This window comes from Melospiza georgiana, chromosome 1, assembly GCF_028018845.1.
Source record: "Melospiza georgiana isolate bMelGeo1 chromosome 1, bMelGeo1.pri, whole genome shotgun sequence".
In the NCBI taxonomy this organism is placed as follows: domain Eukaryota; kingdom Metazoa; phylum Chordata; class Aves; order Passeriformes; family Passerellidae; genus Melospiza; species Melospiza georgiana.
In genome coordinates, this window is record NC_080430.1 from 9,530,895 (window position 1) to 9,537,137 (window position 6,243).

Sequence of the window (6,243 nt, forward strand, 5' to 3'; positions counted from 1 at the left end):
CTGAAGGGGCTTCCCAGTGCCCAGGTTTCCTCCTCATCACTGCACCACTCCAGCACTGTTCACACCAAAAGGGCCTTGGGACATTACCCAGGCAAAACTCCCATTTCAAGCAGGGCCAGCACTGGCTTGAGACCTATTTCACCCAACCCATTTCCAGTATTTAGGAGAGGTCTGGAAGGAGAGCTGCACCTGGCTTGTTATGTTTGGAAAGGTGAATACTTATCAAGGGTCAAATCCTCTTTATAGCCTCACTCGGGGCAAATGCAGTGTCTTTGAGCTGGACTCCTATAAATCAATGTGAGGATAAATCTACTTGAAACAGTTTCACCAATTCACTGTAAAATGACTGTTCTAAATAAATACTTCCAAACCCTCCTTTGGGCCCACTAGGAGTTGGTTCAGCTCTTCTCATTACCTGGATGTTAGCACAGGGCCATGCCTCAGGTGTTTTGTGGCCTCTGAAATGGGGAGGTGGCTCATGGATCTATTTAAGCTGTTGTGTAACAGCTTAAGTGTACCACTTCTGCTTGGGCAGTACATAGGTGGAAGAGGCAAGAAAGCAAAGTAAAGCATCTAGCAAAAGAAATCCCACTTCACCAAGATTTTTACACCTTGTTCCTAGAAGTATTCAACATAGAAAACAAATTATTTTGGTTTGAATTACAAGTTCTGTGGCAAATATGATGCACAGAGCCAAATCCAGGAAGATCTAGACCCTTGGAGGCCCAGACCAAGTCTACCATGACAGGTAAAGAGTGCCTGTAGGAGATGATTATTTAGTGATTAAAAATGCTGTCTGTCATATGGCATCTTTGCAATGTCATTGTGAAGAAAGATGCATTTTTACTGGTGTCCCTGTGGTTTTGTTTGTCACTAATGCAATAGTGACAGTCCTGGGGCCTTATTGCTCTCAGCTACCTCTGGTTCCTGTGCAATGTACTGTGTCCTTCATTATATATTCTGGTCCCATCTGGTCTGACAAGCCTTCTCCATCCTCAGAAGCGATTACAAATAATAATGATGACAAAACCCAGAGAATTTTTGCTTTACTTTGAAAATGATTGTTTTGTGTTGTATGGTAGTGCTTCCTGCCTCTCTCTGGGGTCGCCTGGCAACCATTTGCAAGGCTCCTGCCATCAGCTCCATATCGAGCAAGGGCATCTGGAAGCTCGTTTGGGATGGAAACTGCTCCCTTTCACCACCCCTGCTGGCCTTCTGTGGGCAGAGGTGAGGTTACTGGGCATGCAGTGGATTCATGACCATCACTCTGATAGAGGCTATTTAAGCACATTGTAGCAGCTTCATTTGAGTGTTGCCAAAATATTAAAAGAAAAGCTGGTGATAATACAGTATCAACCACCAACACTGCATAATTAAGCATGCATTATTTGCAGTTGATGTTTGTCTGTTTAATAGAATTAAGGATAATTAAGAGGAAACAGTGAGGAGATATCTCTGCACAATATAGCAATCTACCAAAGCAAGTGAAACAGGGAAAGCAATGTCTCTGAGTAGGTTTGCTTACCCTGTATGGTGTTTGCTTCTTTGTTTCTTCAATGGGTCTCTTGCATATTAAAATTATATATTTGTATGTGTACATGTATACATACATGGGTTAAATGAGAAAGGGACAGATCATGCCTAAGACACATTAAGATTTTATAAGGTCATGCTCAAATTTTGAGAGTAGAGGCATTTGCTACATAGGGCTAAGAGGGACACATCCCAACTTTCTCTCATCCAGCATCCTTTCCTTTGTTTTCACAGAGATGCCCTGTGACTGCTCCTGTCTGATCACATTCCCCACTCTCCTCACCCTGAAGTTAACATCTCTGCACTGGCTGGAGTAAGTCCAAAGGCTGTTAAACACTGGTCTGGCCACTGGCTTTTACTGCAGGAGTGAAAGTGGATGAATGCCTTGTGCCCATCCATACCTTGCTATGAGCTCCTTCTCCTGACATCCCACCTCGGGGCTAAGCCTCCTCCCCTGGCTGTGGTGCTACAGATATAAATCACCTTCTGTAGCTGGGTAACTCTTTACTTTAAGGATCTGTTCCTTTAAGCAAAAGCAGTAGGAGCAGTGGAGGGAGTGTGGCTAAAGATGTATTTACTTGAAACATCCAGAGCTCTGAATATATCACTAGCATGGGCCAGAATGGCCTGGGGAACATCTGTGCTTCAGCTTTGCTCAACAAAGACAAATACGTCTCACCCAGTGCTTTGTTCTTATATAAGTTTCCATATTGGTAGAAATAATTCAATGTATCTTGGTAATTCTGTTAAGGCAGGCTCACCAGTTTCCCCACTTCAGATTCAATAGTAATTGTGTTGATATTACCTGCAGGTATCTTTGTAGGGTAATGCTGTTAATGTCACTCCTCCAGAAGCTTTATCAATACATTAATTGGTGCAGGAAAGTTGACAGCCTGCCCTTACAAGTGCCTGGCTTTGAGCAACCTGAAACTGAAATGATTATTTGAAATTATTTTCATTTTTGAGGCTAGTGCTCTGCAGAGGGACAGCAAGAAGCAGCATCCTTAAAAGGCAGACAGGTTTTCTTAGTGGGTAACTAATGCAATCACTATTTTTGTTTGTTCCTGTAGTGAACACATGCCCAAGGGCTTTGGTGAGGATTAGGGTGTCTGTGCTCAGTACCATGTTACAAACAGCTTGCAATCAAATGTGGATTCATATATAAGAAAATGTATGAATAAACTACTCCCTTTCAGAAAAATTGAATTCCTTTCCCAACACATCAATAAGTGTCCTCAGACAGAGGTGGTTGAAAAGAAGAGACAGTTGCCATGGTGTGCAGCAGAGCTTCCTGACAAGGATCCTACATCCTAAAAGACTCCAGCAAGGTGAGTAACACAGAGCTTTGGAGGAAAAATGTGCTCCAAGATAGAAACTTACTGCTGTGGCTTCATTCCTCCAGCACTGCCTTTGCAGACAGGCAGAGCTGGTGGTTCCCTGTGGCAGCAGTGGCTGGCAGACTGCCTTGCTTGGACCAGGCACGTGACAAAGTGCCTTGTCCCCAGTCCCTGCCTGGCCAGTCTCTATTGCACAGAGGCTGGCAGATACTGTCACAGACAATGATTACTCTCCTTCCCAGGCTTGTCCTGTCCCTTTCTCACCTCATCTCTTGTTCCCACTCACAAAGTTTTCAGGTAGATGGCTCAGAGGCAACTTAGAAATGCAATCTTCCCCCAAACTGGTGTCTCCCAGCTTTTCCTGTAGTGAACACATACCTCTAAATACTCTAAATATATGTATATTTTTCTTTTGGCTTTGCAGAATTGAATTTTACCTGTAGTAAGGATCAGCCTTGAGCTGACTTTGCACTCTTAAGCTCTGCTGAGAGCTGATCCTGAATTGTAGATTTTGCCTGGATTTTGCAGAGTTCTCTGAGGTCTAGACCTCCTGACACTGCACAAAAAGCCCTGAAGAGGTACCACAAAGGGGTAATGAGCACTACTGCATGGAAATGTGGTAGAGGCCCCATCCCTGGAAATAGGAATGCTGACAGGGCTCTGAGCAAACCTGATTTAGTGGAAGATATCCTTTCTCATTCCAAGGGGATTGGATTAGATGAACTTTAAAGGTTCCTTCTAATCCAAACTATTCTGTGATTTTATGAATCTATGAAAGAGGCCTGAATCCAGCTGCTCTAGCTTGCATGTATGGTTGAAATTTTAGGGGCCTGGGTAGAAGGAAGAAGAGATGGGTGCAGCTACCCAAATCCTTTTTAGATTTTTTTTTTTTTTTAGATTGCAGTCAATGCAAAGGCATAAGCAACAATAAAGACTTCCAGAGGTTGCTCCTGACCCCCATACTGGTGATGTGTGAGGAAGGAAGAGGAGACTCACTGGAAATGTTAGTTGTCTTTGTGCCTTTAAAATCTGCTCCATCACCCCTTTCTAGAAAGGCAGGATTCTAGTACTAGATATGGTGCCATTTGTTATGTTATAAACTATGTGGCAGACGTTAGAGCACTGATTTAAAATGGGGATTATCTAGCTCTCAGCTTTCTCCTGATGCAGGAAAAAATGTCCTAAATGTCCTCCCATTTCCCAGATCTCCAGCCCTGATTTACTGTATCCTGGGTGAGAGCAATCACCAACTCTTCTTTCCAAGCCACACCATGGTCTGTCATCAGGCATGCACAAGTTGTGCCATGGCTTTCTCCTAGTTTTTATCCAGTCACTCTGAACTCCCCCATGGTGCAGCCACAACAGCAACAGGGAAATGGCTGCACCACCCTGGTGCAGGTGTGAGAAGTTCTGGCCCATGTGGAAGCTGAGAGAGGGTGCAGGTGCCTGCTGGTCTGTGCTTGGGCTGCTTTAGGATCAGTAATCTCAACCATGCTGCCTGCACCAGCCACTGCAGCAAAGGCTGTGGGCAAAACTGAGGCTAAACCTGTGTGGATTTAGCTGTCATCATCCAAATATGAAACTGTTGAAAAGGAGCAGTTTTGACAAACTGGACCAGTGTCTGATATTTGTAAACCAGCATGTGTCTGTGTTCATATTTATTCACACCATTCTTCAATGCTCCAGTTCCTAGATTGGTGTGAGGATAGCTCCTTGGAAATTAATAACTGTTAGAGCTTTGTGGCTCAGTGAGTTGTTTACTTCCTTACATCATTAATACTATCCTTGTAGGGAGGAGGAGTGTTCAAAATAATAAAACACTCTTTCCTTCATTAACATGCTGAAGGCTGTGGAAGCAAAAGCAAGACACGACTGCTAGTTACTGTGGGGCCTCAAAATACACAGCTCCCAGCTGGTGCTTCAGTCCACACTCAGGTCTTTTCTCCTTGCTGTCATAAAAAAGTGATATAATCACACAAGCCCAAGTTTGCATCTTTTCTGGCATATTGACTGTTCTGCTGTTTGCCTGTCTGTCTGTATATGTATTGTATACACATCACTTAGAAAATATGCTGGATTTTACATATTTGGTGTGGGTATCACTCCTTGCAGGAATTCACCCTGAGCACTGGTCCTTGGTGGGGTGCTGCCTCAGTAGATGGCACTATTTCCTCTGGATTTAGGACCAAATCTGAGTCCAGCACCATTTGTGGGAGCCCTGAGGCCCAGTTTGAGTCAGTTATCAGGGCTGGTTGCTTCTGTGCAGGACATGAAGCAGCACTTCTGGCCCTGGGTGAGAGGGGTCTTGACTTTGACATCGTAGTCAAAATTAACTTCTGTAGTTTCATTCTGATTCTATAAATGTGTTTTGAAAATTCAGCTGGGTATTGCATTGGTCTTTTACTTTGCAGTCTAAAAAGTGTTGTCTGGTATTGAATATGTTGTAGTAACTCTCTTAAACTAGTTATTGCTAGCTACCCCAGAAATGGCTGCATTCCTACAGTAGAAATGTGTCCCTATACATTCCTCCCCTGATAATGTTGAATCTTAATTAATTGCTGCTTATAAAGTGCTTTCAGATCCCCAGAGGAAAAAAAATTGTATGGAAGTGCAAAGTATTGTTAATTGTTATTTTAGCACTTTAAAAGCATGAACCTGGCCCTGAAAACTAGCCACAAAATAATACACTAATTCCAAATTCTGCATGAGAAAACTAAAGGCCACAAGGGAATTTGAAAGGTTCCTAATTAGGCAAAACTCACAAGGCAGACAAAAACTGGAAGACAAAGGTTAAACAAAAGAGGCAAGAATATATTTCACAGGAATCCAAAACACAAGCAGAGAAATGCAGTGAGGGACAGACACTCTGTGTGGACCCGAGGCCAGGTGCAGATGCCCAGGGGAGATGCCTGCACATTAGCATACATCACTCTGCTAAAGGTGCTGGGCAAACCCAGGCCTCAGGGAGCTCAGCAACTTGCTGGAGTGACACCAGGGATTTGCTTGGCCCCTCTTGTTTTGCTGATATCACAAGAGTGGAGACAGAGAATTCGGCTGGCACTGATAACTGCCTGCCATGTACTCAGGGGAGAGGGTGATCATTTGTGTGCTGTTGGCTCTGCCCCTTACGGTCTTTGGATTTTGTGGTTTTTTCCACCCATATTGTTATCCTTGCTATTTTTAGAAAATTCTGTAGAGAAGGAACAAGTTGTTATAAATACTAACTTAAAATAAAAAAGTGAGTAAAAGCTTTGGGGCCGGATTTACAAGGACAGATCAGGATACTACCAGCCATTTTATGCTCTAAGTCTAAATGTAAATTTTTTAATGCTCTCCTCTTCCCTTTAATTAAATTTATTTAAACAGGAAATGT

At 43.3% G+C, this 6,243-nt stretch overlaps 1 long non-coding RNA gene across 1 annotated transcript; it reads left to right on the forward strand.

The window, feature by feature from the left end:
- Positions 1-662: 662 nt before the first annotated feature.
- Positions 663-2,798, forward strand: LOC131093904 (uncharacterized). Its single transcript, XR_009115629.1, has 4 exons — positions 663-748; positions 1,083-1,227; positions 1,768-1,846; positions 2,730-2,798. It is a non-coding gene; the product is annotated as an uncharacterized LOC131093904 (long non-coding RNA).
- Positions 2,799-6,243: the final 3,445 nt, after the last annotated feature.